The 18,519-nt window shown below is 53.6% G+C and overlaps 1 protein-coding gene across 3 annotated transcripts in view; it reads right to left on the bottom strand.

The window, feature by feature from the left end:
• The window catches only part of TBC1D14 (TBC1 domain family member 14), a 124,376-nt gene extending 119,127 nt beyond the window's left edge, over positions 1–5,249 (bottom strand). Inside the window, exon 1 of one of the 3 annotated variants that reach the window (XM_003816459.7) lies at positions 2,207–5,249. The gene's annotated coding sequence lies outside the window, so the exon portion shown is untranslated. Of the gene's footprint in view, positions 1–1,757; positions 1,925–2,206 lie in introns of those variants that run through there. The other 2 variants (XM_034951958.3, XM_034951959.3) reach the window with 2 other exon arrangements.
• Positions 5,250–18,519: the final 13,270 nt, after the last annotated feature.

The following is an 18,519-nucleotide window of genomic DNA, read 5'->3' as shown; positions in this document are numbered from 1 at the left end:
AAAGTAGAGGAGGGAAGGTGGAGGCATGAAAGACAGGAATTCACCCACTAAACGGGGAGTGGGGTGGAGACAGCGGACCCAATGCAGAGGAACTGCAGGGGCTAAAGGAACACAGGGGAACAGCAGAAGCCAGGAGAGGCAAAGCCCAAGCTGAATGTGAGAGGGTAGGCTGGGGGCAGATGGCGAAAACTCAGTTGCACAAACAGGAATCAGGCCCAGCTCGGTGCAAAGTGCTGGAACAGCGGAGGATACCGAGGTGAGCAGAGCCTGGCCCAGTAGCCTGCCTCAGTTTGAATCCCATCTCTGACTCTCCCCATGTGGGTGGCTCCAAGCCTGTTACTCTGTCTCCCTTAGTACCAGCTGACACCCTTGATGTTTCCCAAAAGGTGTTTTCGCCCAATGACCCTGAGCACCAAGTTCATGCCAGGCTCTCATTAGGACTGGGGATCTCATTAGGATTGCGGAGCCCACAATCTCAAGGGGTCAAACACACAGCAAAGAAGCAGTAAGAGGGTTGGTCGGAGGGGGGAAGCCATACCCAAACTGAGATATGGGTTGGTACTGGCCAGATAAACTGGGCAACAGGAAGTGTTCTAAGACTGCTGTAAGGACTAGCCCGGTCCAGACAAAGCAACCACCAGTTTCCAACAGGCAACCCACCGCTATTAAAAGCTAGGCAAGACAGCAACTAGGTGCCAACATCCTACAATACTGGGACAAGACAGTGAGCATTTTGTCCCCAAGACACCACTACGACTACCCTCCTCATCTAGCCTCAGTGCGTGAAATAACCAAGGTGATGCCCAGGGGCCTCCAGTAGGGGCAAAACGCACCGGTGCCTATAAAACCTTCCCAAGCAAAGCTTCCAATTCCACGCTGGAGAAAACGGCGTCCTATGCAACTTTAGGACAGAAACGACTTCACGTGGCCTGGTCAGGCGCGGTCACTCCGGGGCTCGCAGAGGCTGGCTCTGGAGTCCATAGGGTCATTCTCCTATCCTCCTGACCAGCTGTTCCCATCAGGACCGCAACCCACAGCCTAGAGAGACTGCTGGCGGGAGGGGGACCAGGAGTCCCCGGACTCACTCCTCAAGGCAGCTACCCCGGCCCCGAGAGGGTCCCCGGGCCAGGGTCTTCGCGGCCCGGTAATGGGAGGCTCCAAGGCGGAGGCAGAGAGATTCCCTAGCCCAGGGACAGACGGTTCGCGTGGGTGGAGGTCCGAGGAGGTCAGGGCTCCGAGATGAAAGGGGGTTTCGCGGGTCAGGGGCTCCAGGGGTAGAGGGATCAGAGATGAAAGCGGGGTCAGGGGCTCCAAGGAGGAGGGTCCGCTGCCTGGGGACTGAGGGTCCGCTGCCTGGGGACTGAGGGTCCGAGGTGGAAGGGGGCTCCGGGGTCGGGGTCTGGCGCACCGAGGCGCCTCTTCTCAGGCCGGGAGCCTCGCGTCGGAGTAGGAAAACTTTTCGTCAAGTTCCGGAAAGGAGCGGGACACAGCGCGCGCCTCCGCGAGGGCCGCCGAGTCCCGAGAGTCGCCCCCGCCCCGGAGGCCCCGTAACGGCACCCCGGGCGCCACGCACGCGCTGCCCTGGCGTGCAGGAGCCGCGGCCGCGCGGCGAGGGACACCCAGCAGGACCCGCGCCCGGCGACCTGCCTCGCCCCGGCCGCTCCCCGCCTCGGCCGGCGCTGCAGCAGGTGGCGGCCCCGCGCGCCCTGCCCTCCCTCGCGGCCCGCGGCCCGGCCCTCGCGGGAGGCTCTCAGTACCGGAGTTAGCGCGGCTCCGACGCCATCCCCGGGACCCGTGGACCCGCAGCCCAGGCCCCGCGGGACCGGCAACTCGCGCGACGAGGACGCCGGGCACGCGGTAGGCAGCGGGTCCGACCCGCAGGTGCGCGCGAGCAGCCCGCGGCGAACAGCGGCGCGCACCCTCGCTTCACCCCGCCCCCTCGCCCGCCCCCTGGGCACGCCCCCACGCACTTGCGCCCCGCCCCCTGCCGGCCGGCGCCCGCTCTTCCGCCCGTGCCGCCGCGTCTGGAGCTCGGCGCTCGCCCGGCTGTCCCTCTTCCGGGGGCCGCCCGCCGCGGGCCTCCGGAGCGGCGTCGCCGGCCCTTTTTTTTTTTTTCCGGAGAACCAACCGGAGTGGCGAGGAGCTGCCTTGAGCGGGCCTTTGTGTCCGCAGGGCCCCCACGGACATCCGACAGGGGGCCCCTTACCTGGTCGGCTCCACCCGCAGCCATCTTGGAAGTGGGAAGCGGCCGGGAGGGGGAAGGGGCTCGAGCGGGCAGGGCTCAGGCGTAGGGAGCCGAGCGGCGGAGCGCATCGATGGGGCTCCCCTACCGCGGCCGGTGTGCGGGAGACGGCGCGGGCCCCGCCGCGGAAGGGAAGGTTTGCGTGACACCGGAGCTCAGGCCCAGCCGCGGTGGTCTTGGGAGCGGCGCCGTGGCGTCCTCCCAGCCAGCCTCAGTCTCTTAATCTATAAAGGGCTTTTCCGAACGTTCTCTCTTATCGCGCTGTGACACGGTGCCTGGCGCTGTAGTTCCCAAACTGGTCTGCACTTTAGTATTGCCTGCGGAGCTTTTAATATTCTGAAGCCCAGGCCGATTAAGTCACAGTCTCTGAAGATGAGATGGAAGCATCATCAGTTTGGGAAGCTGTGTAATGTGCACGCGGGTTTGGAAGCCACTGGCCTGGCGTTATCTGCATATTTGGCCTCAACATTGCACAAACTCCAGAGACGGGATCTATGATCAGAGCCATTGTACAAAGCGGGAAACGGGCTCAGAGATGAAGCCCTCCGCCCAAGGACCCGGGTGGGTCAGTAGTTGAGAAGGGCAGAAGCCAGGTTCCCTGCCCCAGAGCCCTCCACGAGCTGGTAGAGAGTATGTGAGAAGCCCCTGTTGACGGGCAGTGGGTCTCCATTCCCCTTCTAGGCTGTGGGTTCCATGAGGAAAGCCGGGCTTATCTTGTTTACTGCTATTTTCCCTGGGCCTGGCAAATAGTCGGTATTTGACGTTATTGGGTTGTCGTTAGACTCTGGGGACTTGAGGGCAAGAGGAGAGACCCAGCGCTGGGAGCCAGAAGTCCTGGATTTCCACTTGGCTTTGGCTCCTGCCAACCAGGAGCCCTGAGAGTTGTCACTGGCAGATAAATTACCAGAGAGGAAACCCGGGAGAGACTGACTACAGCCCAATCTAAGGGAAGACTCAGCCACTCAGAAAGGTCAGGGGCAGGAGGAGTTTCCGCATTACAGGAAGCATCTGGAAGCATGAAATGGAAGATTTGTCTCTACTGCGGTCGTTAGGGATGGGCTAGGGAACCCCGAACTTGGGTCTCCTCTCCAGCTCATGGCTGTAAAAACCCTGAGCATCTATGAGATATGACGCAGAAGCAAGAGAGATTTTTAAAGGCGATCTCTTGAAAGCAAAAACATTAACATCCCTCGCAGTGCTGCATCACAGAAACTTTATAAATGCTTAAATTTCTGGGGGTTTTAAGTAAAAATAATACGAGGCCTCCTTCATACCTCTTAAAACAAGGCCTCCCCAGCTTTTTCTAAGTAAACCCTAGTGGAAAAGTACAGACTGCTTCAGTCGTGACTTAATTAGCAATTTAATGCGTTGGATTAATAGATCTGCTTGGGGCTCCCAAATCCCTTCCAGCCCTAATTCGGAGTCTTAGGGTCTAAAACCCTACAATGACAAGGAACCATTGTTCTGTATCCAGAACCGAAGTCTGTGGTCCTGCAGATTTGCACCTGGCGCCCTCTGCCTGCTTTTTCCTCACTCGCCATCCTGCTGCGCCCACTCCGTCTCTCCCGGAGCCTGTCATCACCTGCACCCGCAGCGTGATTTGACCCACGCCTTACCTGTTGCCCTCAGCGCCCAGACATGTTCTAGACAAATCTTCATTGCAACTTGAGTCTGACAAAATTAAGAACACGGCGAACAGGATTTAGCCGTGTGGCTGTGTGCGGTCACTTCACCTTTTGGCACCTCCCTCACCCCCATCTCTGATGTGCAGATAATCCCGGGATCAGGGCGGTCAGCCCTGGATCTCAGCTCTGCTGGTCCTTAGGCGTAGACCCCCATCATAACTGGCTAGATGAAGCCATCTCATTCCCCATGCAGACTCTACCTGAGGTTTCCAGAAGGATTATCTCCCCGCAGTAAAGCCATCGCTTAGTGTGGACAAGATCCAGGCCTCTTAGCTCCCTCTCATCAGTTCAGGCAAAGGACCTACGCATGGGAGCCCCTGGGCTGGCTAACTCCTCAGGTCTCCCGGAAGGCTTCCCTGCTCCTCCCCAACCTTCCCATCTGTACAAGAAACATGGCGTCTCCACCTCCCAAGTTGAGTTGTAGTGAGGATTAAACAAGTCTAAATGAAATGAAAGTTTCTAGCATGGTTGGAGAACTCTTGGCACGCCCCCCTTCTCCTAGGACACCCCATTGAGGGACCTTTTCCAGCCTGACCTCGGAGCCTTCCGAAGCTTGCTAGGCAGGAAGGAGCCAGCTCAGCTTGGAGTTGGGGAGGGGAGTGCCTTTCCCAGGGTGTTCAGTGTCCATGGAAGCCAGCCCTGAGCACCCGCTCGTTGCCCGCTCGGGCTGGGTGCTAGGGACACCAGGGTGACCCACAGCCCACAACTCCTGCTCTTTCAGGGCTTCCAGGACAGACAGAGGTGGCATCTTGAAAATGCAGCCTTGGCCCTGCACCTTGGCTCATGCCTGTAATCCCAGCACTTTGGGAGGCCAGGGTGGGCAGATGTCTTGAGTCCAGGAGTTCAAGACCAGCCTGGGTGACATGGCAAAACCGCCTGTCTACAAAAAAATACAAAAATTAGCCGGGCTTGGTGGCACACACCTGTAGTTGCAGCTACTTGGGAGGCCGAGGCAGGAGAATCGCTTGAGCTGGGGAGGCAGAGGTTGCAGGGAGCCAAGATCACACCACTGCACTCCAGCTTGGGTGACAGAGCGAGACCCTGTCTCAAAAAAGAAAAGAAAAGAAAAGAAAAATGCAGCCTTGTTCCCTTGCAAGGAAAATGGTTATCTGACCAGACGCATGCCCCAGGAGAGTCATCAGCAGGTGTGAGAGCTGGCAGGACCCTTAGCATCAAGTCCCCTCTGACTATTCAGAGGGAGAACTGAGGCCACAGAGAGGTGTGAGGAATGGCCCAAGCTCGGGGGGGTGGGAGGTGCACACACAGTGAAGCCAGGGGCTTCCTGCCCTGCCGAGCACCCCCGCATCTCAGGAGATTTGGGGATCTATCTAGTTTCCCCAACACACGTTTTGCCCCAGCCCTTTCTCAGCCCCTAGATGTGAGCTCCATTGTGGAGGGTGCATGAATTTTGCTGGTACCTGTGTCTCTACCTGGAACCATCCCAGGTGCCCTGGGCTGTGCTGGCTGATTCACCTCTATTACCACAGTTGATCCACACAAGCTGCCAAGCCGGCACCTGGACTCTCATTTTCCAGGCAAGGACACAGGCACCAGGTGGTGAGGCCACTCAGCCCAGGGCTCCCAGCTCTGCCCCCCGCGTCCAGAAGCTGCTGCCCAGTCTCCATCCTCCCTCCCAATCCCCTTTTCCCAGCTCAGAGCCACCAAGGGCAACAGCATGAATAAAAGTAACAGCAGCTGTGATGCCACACAAGGAGCTCAACTGGGCAGTGGGCCCATCCCTATGGGTTAGGGGCAGCTTGAGAAGCATTAATTTCTTTCAAAAGAGCTTCCCTTTGGCCCAAGGACTGTCAGCAGTCCATGAAGAAGCAGATCCTTTCTGCCTCCATAACTTGGAGTGTCATCTCCTTCACCATGGAGACAGGACTTCTCATTTTTAGGACACAATGCCTGGAATTGAGGTTTCTCTTGTTGGTTCTGGAAATTGAGCAGTATGAGGAAAAAAACAAAGGCAGGAATAGCCCAGATGGCTGCAGATCAGCAACCTCAGGCACACAGAAGGCAGCAAGAGACACCGAAATGGAAAAGTGCCAAATAGCCAGGGGAGCCTCCGAAAACCTCTGCACTTGGCGGCAAGCAGCAGCACTCAGGCCCGCACGCCAGAGCCCAGCCGCTGGCATCTCACGGTTAACAAAGGCACTTACCTGTGTCCTAGCTTGCAGTCCATTCAGAGCAGCAAATTCAGGGAGGCAGAACTCCTAGTAGCCGCACATTCACCAAAGGGCAAAGGCATGGGTGCAGCCAAAGGTGGCACGAACGAAAACTTTCTAACACACAGAATCCCTTTGGTCTCATAACACAACCGAAGGGAGCCATCCTTTTATAAAATGACCCCCAAGTTGAGGCAGACTGTCATCAAAAAATGTTCACCACAGTTTTACCATTCATAAAGTGGCAGCAGTCACATGTTACAAAGGTAACATAGACATAATGTACACGTCCAGCAATGAGGGACGGGAATGGAGTAACTCAAAAGTAGCCATCAGAAAAATCTTTAAAGAATTGGGCTGGGCGCGGTGGCTCACACCTGTAATCCCAGCACTTTGGGAAGCCGAGGCGGGCGGATCACGAGGTCAGGAGATCAAGACCATCCTGGCTAACACGGTGAAACCCCGCCTTTACTAAAAATACAAAAAAAATTAGCCAACATGGTGGCGGGCGCCTGTAGTCCCAGTCCCAGCTACTAGGGAGGCTGAGGCAGGAGAATGGCATGATCCTAGGAGGCAGAGCCTGCAGTGAGCCGAGATTGCACCACTGCACTCCAGCCTGGGTGACAGAGTGAGACTCCACCTCAAAAAAAAAAAAAAAGAAAAAAAAGAATTGACAGCACAGAGGAAATGTGGAAGCTCCCCAAGTGTAATCAAAGTATGTGAATGCACTCCATTCACAGCAATCAAAGAAGATGGGAAGAAACACCAACATGGGCATCCCAGCTCAGGCAAGTATCTGCTGCCTGCGGGCTTTTTCTGTTGTTGTTTTTGAGACAGGGTCTGGCTCTGTCGCCCAGGCTGGAGTGTGGTGGCACAATCACAGCTCATTGCAGCCTTGAACTCCAGGGCTCACACAATCCTCCCACCTCAGCCTCGCCAGTGGCTGAGACTACAGAGGCACACCACCATGCCTGGTTAATTTTTTATTTTTTGTAGAGATCAGGCCTCCCTTTGTTGCCCAGGCTGGTCTCAAACTCCTGAGCCAAAGCAATTCTCCCACCTTGGCCTCCCCGAGTCCTGGGATTACAGGCGTGAGCCACCGTGCCTGGCCTAGGGAATGTTTTTTAAGCTCCTTTTCAGAGATGAGAAAACTGAAACTCAGAGAGGTTGTTTGCACCACTCATAGGCCGCAGATCTGGAAGCTCTAAAGCTCCAACTCAAGATATGCATAATATGTGGAAAAGAATGACTGAAAGGAAATGTACCCATATTTCAGTGGTTACCTCTAGAAAGCAGTATTACAAGTACGACATATTTTCTTCTTTGGACACATCTGAATTTGCCATTTTTGTTATTGTTGTTTTTGAGACAGGGTCTTGCTCTGTCGCTCGGGCTGGAGTGCAGTGCTCACTGCAACCTCTGCCTCCCAGGCTCAAGTGATCCTCCCACCTCAGCCTCCCAAGTAGCTGGGACTACAGGTATGCCCCACCACACCTGGCTAATTATTTATTTTTTTTCAGATGGAGTCTTACTCTGTCACCCAGGCTGGATTTCAATGGTACAATCTCAGCTCACTGCAACCTCCGCTCTCCCAGGTTCAAGCGATTCTCCTGCCTCAGCCTCCCAAGTAGGTGGGATTACAGACGCCTGGCTAATTTTTATATTTTTAGTAGAGACAGGGTTTCGCCATGTTGACCAGGCTGGTCTTGAACTCCTGACTTCAGGTGATCCACCTGCTTCGGCCTCCCAAAGTATTTGGATTACAGGCATGAGCCACCAAGCCAGGCCTATTTTTTGTGGGTTTTTTTTTTTTTTTTTTTTTTTTTGGTAGAGACAGGGTTTTGCTATGTTGCTCAGGCTAATTTCAAACTCCTGAGCTTAAGTGATCCACCCACCTTGGCCTCCCAAAGTGCTAGGATTACAGGCAATAGTCACCGTGGCTGGCCTGCTTATATTTTTTGACTTTTAAATTTGCTCGCAACAAACATATGCTGTATTTATGCTATATGCTACGCTCACTGATGGGTAACCAGCAGGCCTAGAGAAGCACAGGAACCTGGGGCCATCAGGCAAGGGTTCCCAGCCGTCTCCCCAAGGCCAAGAGAAGCAAGACAAGTACGGCTTCCATTTTATGAATGGGAAAACTCAAGCTCCAGGAGGTTAATGAATCAATACCAGGCCAAACAATCTTTGCCATTACTGGGAGCGAGGCTAGTAGAGTTGTGTGTCTGCTGGGCTGTGAGACCTGCCCTCTTCCACAGCATCTCAGCCCCAATGCCTCCATTGTACTGGGGGCGCTTGAATCCAGGTAGATCTGGCTCAAAACCTAAGGTCACTCATTCCCACAGCATCCCAAGTAATTGATTGGAAGAAATCAGGGTTCGTTTGTTTTCTTTTTATGAGACAGAGTTTCGCTCTTGTTGCCCAGGCTGGAGTGCAGTGGTGCGATCTCGGCTCATCGCAACCTGTGCCACCTCCCAGGTTCAAGTGAGTCTCCTACCTCAGCCTCCCGAGTAGCTGGGATTATAGGCATGTGACACCACGCCCGGCTAATTTTGTATTTTTAGTAGAGACTGGGTTTCTCCATGTTGGTCAGGCTGGTCTCGAACTCCCGACCTCAGGTGATCCACCCGCCTCCACCTCCCAAAGCGCTGGGATTACAGGCGTGAGCCACCGTGCCCGGCCAGAAAGAAGTTGTAATGAAACAGCGGGTCCTCCAAGGACTGGAGCCCATGGCCTGAGGTTGGGGGAGGAGACTTGGGGGATCCCGAGTGGCCCTGGCTCAGTGATTCCTAAGAGGCACCCAGTGCTGGAGGCCATGAGGCTCTAGGTGCTAAGAAAACAGAAAGCGCTTGGGGACGGGGCTCCAGGTGACAGCACACCAAAGTGGAATTTTCCAAATAGCCTTATCTTTAAAGGCGTCACCCAGCTGCCTGCTGCCACCACCATCACAAAGAAAAGCCCGATTTAGAAGCAGGCAGGAGTCAGGGCTCACGTGGAGCTGCGTGGGGGCTGAAGAGAAGAGGCGGGCAGGGGATGCAGGCCCAGCTCCTTCCCACTCCCGTGGGTCCTCTGCGGGGACCCCCGCCCCGCCACACGTGAGGCCCCGTGTCACCAGGCCTGAGGTCTCCCCAGGCCCACAGAACCACCCGGGCATCCCCAGAAGTTCCTGAAACTCTCTGGAATCCCTGCCTTTGCACCCGCTGTGCCCTGACCTGCACCCCCAGCGCGACCCCCATTCTCCTCTCATCCCTACTTCCTTCGGTGCTTGGCCGGGTCTCCCAGGTGCTCTGACCCTCAGGAAATCATTCCTGACTCTCATCCACCTCCCCACCCCCGGGCTGCCCCTGGGCTCCCGCAGCCCCTCCCTGCGTTCTTGAATGCCTTCGTGTTCCTGGACCCTGGCACCCAGCCCAGGGCCCCCACAGGAGGGAACAGCAGCAAAGGCTTGCTGAGCCCCGCACGGTGTGTGCGTCCACTCTTTTCACCTTCACACCCACAGGGACAGAAAGGACACTTAGGCTCACACACGGAAACCTCCCTGCCCGCAGCCCCACGGTGGCCTGTCCTTCCTCCCCACTGCAGCTGGCTGTTCTCAGATCTCATGGAAACACTCTTGGGTGCCTTCTTGCCTGTCTCCCTCCAGAGCTGCTGCCCTTCCTCTTCAGGGCGGGAGCAGGCCTCAGTTCCCCATCCCTGCCCCAGGGGCTTCACTGGAGCCCCAGGCCCGGGGACCTCCTTCTCAGCCACGACCACCTGCCAGGAGACGCCCCCCGCAGCTGCCCATCTGCCCACAGATGTTCTAAGCCTCCCCCGTGCCAGGCATTGTGCACAGAGTGATTGCAGGGTAGGATCTGTTCTTGTTTTAATGGTGGTGGGAGAGGACGTAAAGGGGAGAGGATGCCTGAGATGGGCCTGGAAGGGTGAGGGTGAGTTGGCCAGAGAGGAGCAAGGCAGGGGCCACCCAGTGTCCCAGGAGGAGGGACCTCATATTTCTGGGGCAGGCTGGGGCGACACAGTAGACAGAAACACATCCACCTCCAATGCCGCTTCATTTCTACCCACCAAGGCCACCAAGATGCTCTGTGGGGCCATCAGCCCCGATCCTTCCTATACCTCCTCCCACATCTGGCTCCAGCCTAAACTTGCAACCCCATCCTTCACTCTCCCACCCCGTCTGATGTGCAGTTTCCAAGCACACCAGTCTTGGATGCACCAGTCCAAGCTTCCCCTGTCCTGTTCCCCTGCCCGGACCTCCCTCTTACCTTCTCCGGCCATCACAACCCTGCCCCTGCCACGTACCTCCCCACCCCTCCCCTGACTGCCCGTGCCTGGCAGAGCCTGGCTACTCCCTCCAGAGGGGCCTCCAAGGCCCCTCTGTGGCTGGAGGCAGCAGCAGAGTTCAGGGCTCCCAGCCCCGCGCGGCACGGCCGGGGAAGGTCTTGGTAGTAAATGTCTGCTGAATGACCAGTCCTCCTCCTCCCACACAACAGGGAGCGGGTGGGACTGCCTTTGAACTCCAAAACTGGCCAAGAGATTTGCCAAGGAGCACACCATGAAGGGTGCCGTCCGGAGGTGTGGGTGGGGCTGAGGCCTGGCCCTGTGGTCTCCAGTCTTTTCCGTGAGTGTCCCTCTCCCAGCCCTTAGACATTCGCCTCTCCTAGACATTTGCCTCTCCCGGTCCCACTCCATGGCCTCTAGCACTGTCTGACCCTCTGCGTCCCCCATTAGACTGTGAGCCCACCCTGGCACACAGGAGCTCAGGACAGTTGGAGGCTGGTGGGTCCAAGTTATAGGATCTCATCTCCAGACATTCCCAGTCCCGGGGAGCCTGGCCCTCCTGGAAGATCCGAGCTTCACCCAACAAACACAGAATCATCCTCCCCGCAAGGTAGAAACCCAGAACAGGTGGGCCTGGGGTTGGAAACACAGCGGGGGCTGGGGTTCAGGGCAGGGAAGGAAGGAGCCACTCACCTCGCCTCCCTGAGGGTCCACCAAGCACCTTCCCTGGAGGCCCAGGAACAGCAGGCTCCTCACACCCACAGCCAACCCAGCCTCCAGCCTCCGCCCCCGGAGCTCAGGCCTCTCCTCATCACCAGCACCTGCCTTCAGCCTAGACTCAGACTCAGCCGCCCCTGCCTGGAGGAGAAACCGCTCCAAGGCTTATTCCTCGTGGCCTGCCAGCTGCACCCACTTCTCTCCAACCCCACATGGTCAAGCTTCCAGAAAGAGTGGTCTACACACACCGGTCTACACTGCCTCCCACCCTTTCTCACAGCATTTTTTTTCTGTTGTCCAGGCTGGAGTGCAGTGGTGCCATCACGGCTCACTGCAGCCTCAACCTCCAAGCTCAAGTGATCCTCCCACCTCAGCCTCCCAAGTAGCTGGGACCACAGGTGCATGCCACCATGCCCAGCTACATTTTTGGTTTTTTTTAGAGACAGGATCTCACTGTGTTGCCCAAGCTGGTCTCAAACTGCTAGGCTCAAGCAGTCCTCCTACCTCTGTCTCTCAAAGTGCTGGAATTACAGGTCTGAACCATCATGCCTGGCCCACAGCATTTTTTAATGGACGGCTAAACCCCTCACCTCAGCTCCCCAAAATACAAAAAATTAGCCAGGTATGGTGTTGCGTGCCTGTAGTCCCAGCTACTTGGGAGGCTGAGGTGGGAGGATCACTTGAGCCCCCGGACGCAGAGGTTGCAGTGAGCCGAGATCACACCACTGCACTCCAGCCTGAGCAACAGAGCAAGACCCCGTCTCAAAAACAACAACAAAAATGGAAAATTCAGATGTGTTCAAAGAAGAAAATACATTGTACTTGTAATACTGCTTTCTAGAGGTAACCACTGAAATATGGATGGCTACATTTCCTTTCAGTCATTCTTTTCTAAATATAATATTATGAGTTGGAGCTTTAGAACTTCCTGATCTGTGGCTTATAAGTGGTGCAAGCAACGTCTCTGAGCTTCAGTTTTCTCACCTCTGAAAAGGAGCTTAAAAAACATTCCCTAGGCCAGGCACGGTGGCTCACGCCTGTAATCCCAGCACTCTGGGAGGCTGAGATGGGAAAATGGCTTTAGCTCAGGAGTTTGAGACCAGCCGGGACAACAAAGGGAGACCCCATCTCTAAAAAAAAAAAAAAAAAAAAAAAAAAAAAAATTAACCAGTAACCATGCATGGTGGCACATGCCTGTTGTCTCAGCTACTAGTGAGGCTGAGGTGGGAGGACTGTGTGAGCCCCAGAGTTCAAGGCTGCAGTGAGCTGTGATTGTGCCACTGTACTCCAGCCTGGGCGACAGAGCCAGATCCTGTCTCAAAAAAAAAAAAAAAAAAGAATGCTCACAGACTAAGTGGAAGTTATATGAGACAGAATAATTTGGAGTGTTAGTAGCCAACCAGGACAGGTAGTGGCTGCTTTGTGATGATGAGTAGAGTGTAGGTTTATTAATTTACATCTATCATACGGCCAACTCCTCATTTTCCAGATGGAGAAACTGAGGCCCAGGGAAGAAAAAGTTACAGAGTGAAGGAAGACCAAGGCCAAGAACCCACCTTTATTGTCTCCCACCCAGGACCCACTGGGAACCTCTCCTACAGCCTATTCTGTGCTGTAGCAAACAGTAAAGGTTCTCGAATGTGCCTGTTTCTTCCAGGAAGCCGCCTCATCTGGCTGAGATGGTTTGCAAAGCATTTGTTTATGCATAAATGATTGTGGTTATTGAGCTTCAGTGGGAAACAGTTGGAATGTCCAGTAAAGGTGTGGCCAAGCGTCAGCCCTGCCTCATGATGTGAAGCATCCTTTAGGTGAGAGATTTTATTATTTATTAATTTTAATTTTTTTTTTTTTTTGAGACAGAGTCTCTTTCTGTTGCCCAGGCCGGAGTGCAGTGGTGCGATCTCGGCTCACTGCAAGCTCCGCCTCCTGGGTTCACGCCATTCCCCTGACTCAGCCTCCCGAGTAGCTGGCACTACAGGTGCCTGCCACAACACCCGGCTAATTTTTTGTATTTTTAGTAGAGACGGGGTTTCACCGTGTTAGCCAGGATGGTCTCGATCTCCTGACCTCGTGATCCACCTTCCTCAGCCTCCCAAAGTGCTGGGATTACAGGCGTGAGCCACCATGCCTGGCCTATTTTAATTTTTTAATTTTTTTTTTTTTTGAGATGGATTCTAGCTCTGTCACCCAGGCTGGAGTGCAGTGGCACGATCTTGGCTCATTGCAACCTCTGCCTCCCGGGTTCAAGTGATTCTCCTGCCTCGGCCTCCTGAGTAGCTGGGATTACAGGCGTCCGCCACCACACCCAGCTAATTTTTTCTATTTTTAGTATAGGTGGGGTTTCACCATGTTGGGCAGGCTGGTCTTGAACTCCTGACCTCAGGTGATCCACCCACCTTGGCCTCCCAAAGTGCTGGGATTATAGGTGTCAGCTACCATGCCCAGCCTAATTTTTTAATTTGTTTGAGAGGGAGTCTCACTCTGTTGCCCAGGCTGGAGTGCAGTGGCTCTATCTCAGCTCACTGCAACCTCTGCCTTCCAGGTTCAAGCAATTCTCTTGCCTCAGCCTCCCAAATAGCTGGGATTACAGGTGTGCGCCACCACACCTAGCCAATTTCTGTATTTTTAGTAGAGGTGGAGTTTCTCCATGTTGGGCAGGCTGGTCTCAAACTCCTGACCTCAGGTGATCCACCCGCCTCGGCCTCCCAAAGTGCTAGGATTATAGGCGTGAGCCACTGCGCCCGGCCAAGATTTTAGAATATCTTAATGGCATGAATGGCATGAGTTGTTTAACTCTGTGACCTTCTCGCTCACAGAGTAAGATGTAAAATTAGACCTAAGGAATGCTGTCAATTGTGAAAAATGTCCACAGAAAACAGCCTGTAGTAGAGTTTTTAGCATGTGTACTTTACACTTTTTATTAATTTTGAAATTTTCTATCATCTTATTATATCCTTTACAATCAAACAATTTCATTAAAACAAGGTAGTTCAGGAGAACAGAATACCAGGTTTGCAGGGAGAACATGTTCACCCATTCACAAGTTCTCAGGGCCAGGCACAAGGAGAGCAAATGCAGGTGGAGGGCACCTGTAATCCTAGCTACTCAGGAGGCTGAAGCAGAGAATTGCTTGAACCCGGGAGGTGGAGGCTGCTGTGAGCTGAGATCACGCCACCACATTGCAGCCTACGTGACAGAGTGAGACTTCGTCTCAAAAAAAAAAAAACACCAAAAAAATGCAGGTGGAGTCCCACCCTTGTGGAAATCTGTGGTCTTAGGGGGAAAGGGAGATGCTGATCAAATATTCACAAGAATCAGAAAGATACTGCAACTGTGGCAAATGTTATAAAAACATACACTGGGGGCTGGGTACGGTGGCTCATGCCGGTAATCCCAGAATGTTGGGAGGCCGAGATGGGTGGATCACGAGGTCAGGAGATCGAGACCATCCTGGCTAACACAGTGAAACCCCGTCTCTACTAAAAATACAAAAAATTGCCGGGTGTGGTGGCGGGCGCCTGTAGTCCCAGCTACGCAGGAGGCTGAGGCAGGAGAATGGCGTAAACCCAGGAGGTGGAGCTTGCAGTGAGCCGAGATTGCGCCACTGCACTCCAGCCTGGGCAACAGAGCGAGACTCCGTCTCAAAAAAACAAACAAACAAAAAAATACACTGGGGGCACAGGAGATGATTGGTTGGCTGTGTCTCCACCCAAGTCTCATCTTGAATTGTAGCTCCCATAATCCCCACGTGTCATGGGAGGGACCCGGTGGGAGGTAATAGAGTCATGGGGGTGGTTACTCTCATGCTGTTCTCATGATAGTGAGTTCTCATGAGATCTGATGGTTTTATAAGGGGCTTTCTCCCTTTTGTTCGTTCTACTTCTCCTTGCTGCTGCCATGTGAAGAAGGACGTGTTCCCCTTCTGCCGTGATTGTAAGTTTCCTGAGGCCTCCCAAGCCATGCTGAACTATGAGTCAATTAAACCTCTTTCCTTTATAAATTACCCAGCCTCAGGTATGTCTTTATTAGCAGTGTGACAGCAGACTATACTATATTGGCACCATAAGGGAAGCTGATACCTGAAGGCTGGTTGGCATTAGTCAGGGGGATTGAAAAGAAAAGACACCCTTGGCAGCAAAAACAGGGTGCCCTGTGGTGCTGGTGTGTCCTAGTCCATGCGGGCTACCATGACACAATACTGTGCAAGAGCTTATCAACAACCAAAATTTATTTCTCACTGTTCTGGAGCCTGGAAGTCCAAGATCAAAGTAGCAGCAGATTGGGTGACTGGTGAGGACTCACTTCCTGGTTCCTAGATGGCGCCTTCTCAATTGTGTCCTCACACGGTGGAGGGGGTGAGGGGCCCGTCTGGAGTCTCTTTTATAAGGACACTAATCCCGTCTATGAGGGCTCCACCCTCATGACCTCATCACCACCCCAAAGCCCCACCTCCTAACACTAGCACAGTGAGGGTTAGGATTTCAACATATAAATTTGGTGGCGGTGGCGGGGAGTGGATTAGACATTTAGGCCATAGCAGCAGGGAGCAATAAAGGAGGATCTATCTGCTTGGAGCTGAGATGGAGGTAGATGTGAGGGGATGAGATCAGATTTGCATTTTGCAAAGATCATCCTGACTGCAGGGCAGAGAACGGCTGAGCGCCTTGAAAACTCGGGAATTCCAGTTTCCAAATGCCCAGAGCTCCTGTGAGTGGCAGCAGTGGGGGCTCAGCCTGCAGCAGGGTTGTCCGCTGTACCAAGCAAGTAACTGTCTAGCTTCTCAATGAGGCATCTTTAGAGGAAGGAGAGTGTCTGCCTCCTGGAATGTTCTTGAATACCACAGCAAGGAAAAGCCTTCAAGGGAAACCTCATTATTCTTTTTTTTTTTTGAGAGGGAGTCTTGCTCTTGTTGCCCAGGCTGGAGTGCAATGTCGCTGTCTTGGTTCACTGCAACCTCCACCTCCCTGGTTCAAATGATTCTCCTGCCACAGCCTCCCGAGTAGCTGGGATTACAGGCGCCCGCCACCATGCCCAGCTAATTTTATTGTATTTTTAGTAGAGATGGGGTTTCACCATGTTGGCCAGGCTGGTCTCAAACTCCTGACCTCAGATGATCTGCCAGTCTTGGCTTCCCAAAGTGCTGAGATTACAGGCATGTGCCACTGCGCCTGGCCTTTCTTTTCTTTTTTCTTTCTTTATCTTTTTTTTTTCTTTTTTTTAAGAGTCTTGCTCTGTTGCCCAGGCTGGAGTGCAATGGTACAATCTCGGCTCAGTGCAACCTCTGCCTTCTAGGTGCAAGTGATTCGCCTGCCTCGCCTCCCACGTAGCTGGGACTACAGGCGTACACCACGCCAAGCTAATTTTTGTATTTTTAGTGGAGATGGGATTTCACCATGTTGGCCAGGCTGGTCTCGTTCTCCTGACCTCAAGTAATCCGCCTGCCCTGGCGTCCCAAAGTGGTGGGATTACAGGCGTGAGCCACCACACCCAGCCAATTCTTTTTTTAATGAGACGATCTGGTATTGCTAACTGAGGTTGGGGCTCAATCAGAAATGGATGGCGGGCATTTATTTTCAAATTTGACAGGCAAGGAGGAAGTCATCCATACAGGAGCTAAGCTGCACCCCAACGGATACAGGATGGCGCAGGGAAGTGAGACTCTGGTGGCAAGAGGAGGCCCGTGCAGATCCGTGGAGCCCTCAGCTGCTTCTCCGCAGGAGCTCAGGGACTGGTGGGAGGCCCAAGCTCTGAAACGGTGGGAGAGGTGCCTCTACCACACCTGCCCAGCTGGTAAGTTCAGTTCAGCAAGGTGTCCGGCAACCCTGGGAGGGGCGTGGATGCTGAGTTTACACTCCCTCTGAAGCGGGAGGCCTTTTACTGGGAAGCACTGATGGAGAACCCTCCCCGGTCCATCTGCCTCTGGGAGAGGGGTTGCCCTGCGTGCTCAGCACCCGGCAGCCTGGGGATTGCTGTGGGATCCTGGAGAACTCACCACGGGTTCCCAGGCAGTGGGTACCAGCAACGTCCCTGTCTCCTCCTCCCTCCCCTAGACGGCCACCAGGCTGTGAGGGGTGAGAATGAGATCCAAGCATCTGCTGCAACTTTTCCTGCTGATTCTACCTGGGGTCTCCAGAATTATGCCCCATTGCTGGCCAGAAAACCTATTTCCATCTCTAACATTTTAAAAATCTTTTTTCTTTTTTTTTTTTAAGACAAGGTCTTGCTCTGTCACCCAGACTGGAGTCCAGTGGTGCAATCATAGCTCACTGAAGCTTTGAACTCCTGGGCTCAAGCGATCTTCCTGCCTCAGCCTTCTGAGCCACCATGTCTGCCTAATGTTTTCTTTTGTAGAGATAGGAGTCTCACTATGTTGCCCAGGCTGGTCTCCAATTCCTAGCCTCAAGAGATCTTCCAGCCTTAGACTTCGAAAGCCATTTAAAAAAATATTTTCAAACAAGTTTTATTATGGAAAATGTCAAATACATACATAGTAGAGAGAACAGTATAATGAACCCCTGAGGCCTACCCTAACAGTGATCAATATTCTGCTCTTCTCACCTCCTCCCCATATTCTTCCTATTGTAAATTTCCCTGGATTCCTTTAGAGTGTATCTCAGATACGTCAGTTCACATGAAGATACTTCAGCTTGTTCTATACATGTCTCTAGAAGTAAGACTTTTTTGGAAGTGTAGTCATAATACTGCCAGCATTCTAATAACACTGACAATTCCTCAGTATCTCCCACTAGCCCAGTGTTTCTCTAACAGTGTCTTTTTACAGTTTGTTAAATCTGGGTCCAAAGTCCACATACCGCACGTGGTTTATATTAGGGTTGCACAGTGGTGAGACCTGGTTTTTTTTTTCAGTGTATTGCAGTGATGACTTTGCTAATTCCTCGTGTACAGTTACAAAGGGCCTTCCCTTCCATGAATGAGTAACCAAACTCACTGCCACGCTGGAGCTGGGGTGGGTGATCTCCATTTTCTCCAGACAAGGACACTCAGGGCAGAGGAGGGCAGTGGCCTGCACAGGACCCCAGCTCAGCCATCCCTGCACCAGGCCAAACCCATGCCCAGTCACCAGCCCAGTGCTCCATTCACATTTGTACACTGAGCTCATCCAACTGTGAGAAGGAAGAAAATACCATGGTGATCTTCTTTGAAAAGCTACAGAAGTTCTAGCAGATTCTCTGCTATGCATCAGTGGATTTTTTTTCCCAGACCTGTTCAACAGGCAGTATTTTTTTATCATGATTTGTTTTTTTGTTTTTATTTATTTAGAGACAGGGTCTCACTCTGTCCCCCAGGCTGGAGTGCAGAGTCTCTCACGGCTCACTGCAGCCTTGATTTTCTGGGCTCAGGTGATCCTCGTACCTCAGCCTCCCAAGTAGCTGGGACCACAGGCATGTGCCACCGTGCTCAGCTA

The sequence above is a fragment of the Pan paniscus genome, chromosome 3 (genome assembly GCF_029289425.2).
Source record: "Pan paniscus chromosome 3, NHGRI_mPanPan1-v2.0_pri, whole genome shotgun sequence".
NCBI lineage: Eukaryota > Metazoa > Chordata > Mammalia > Primates > Hominidae > Pan > Pan paniscus.
The sequence above is the reverse complement of the archived record's forward strand: the minus strand, read 5'-3'. Positions and strand labels throughout refer to the sequence as shown.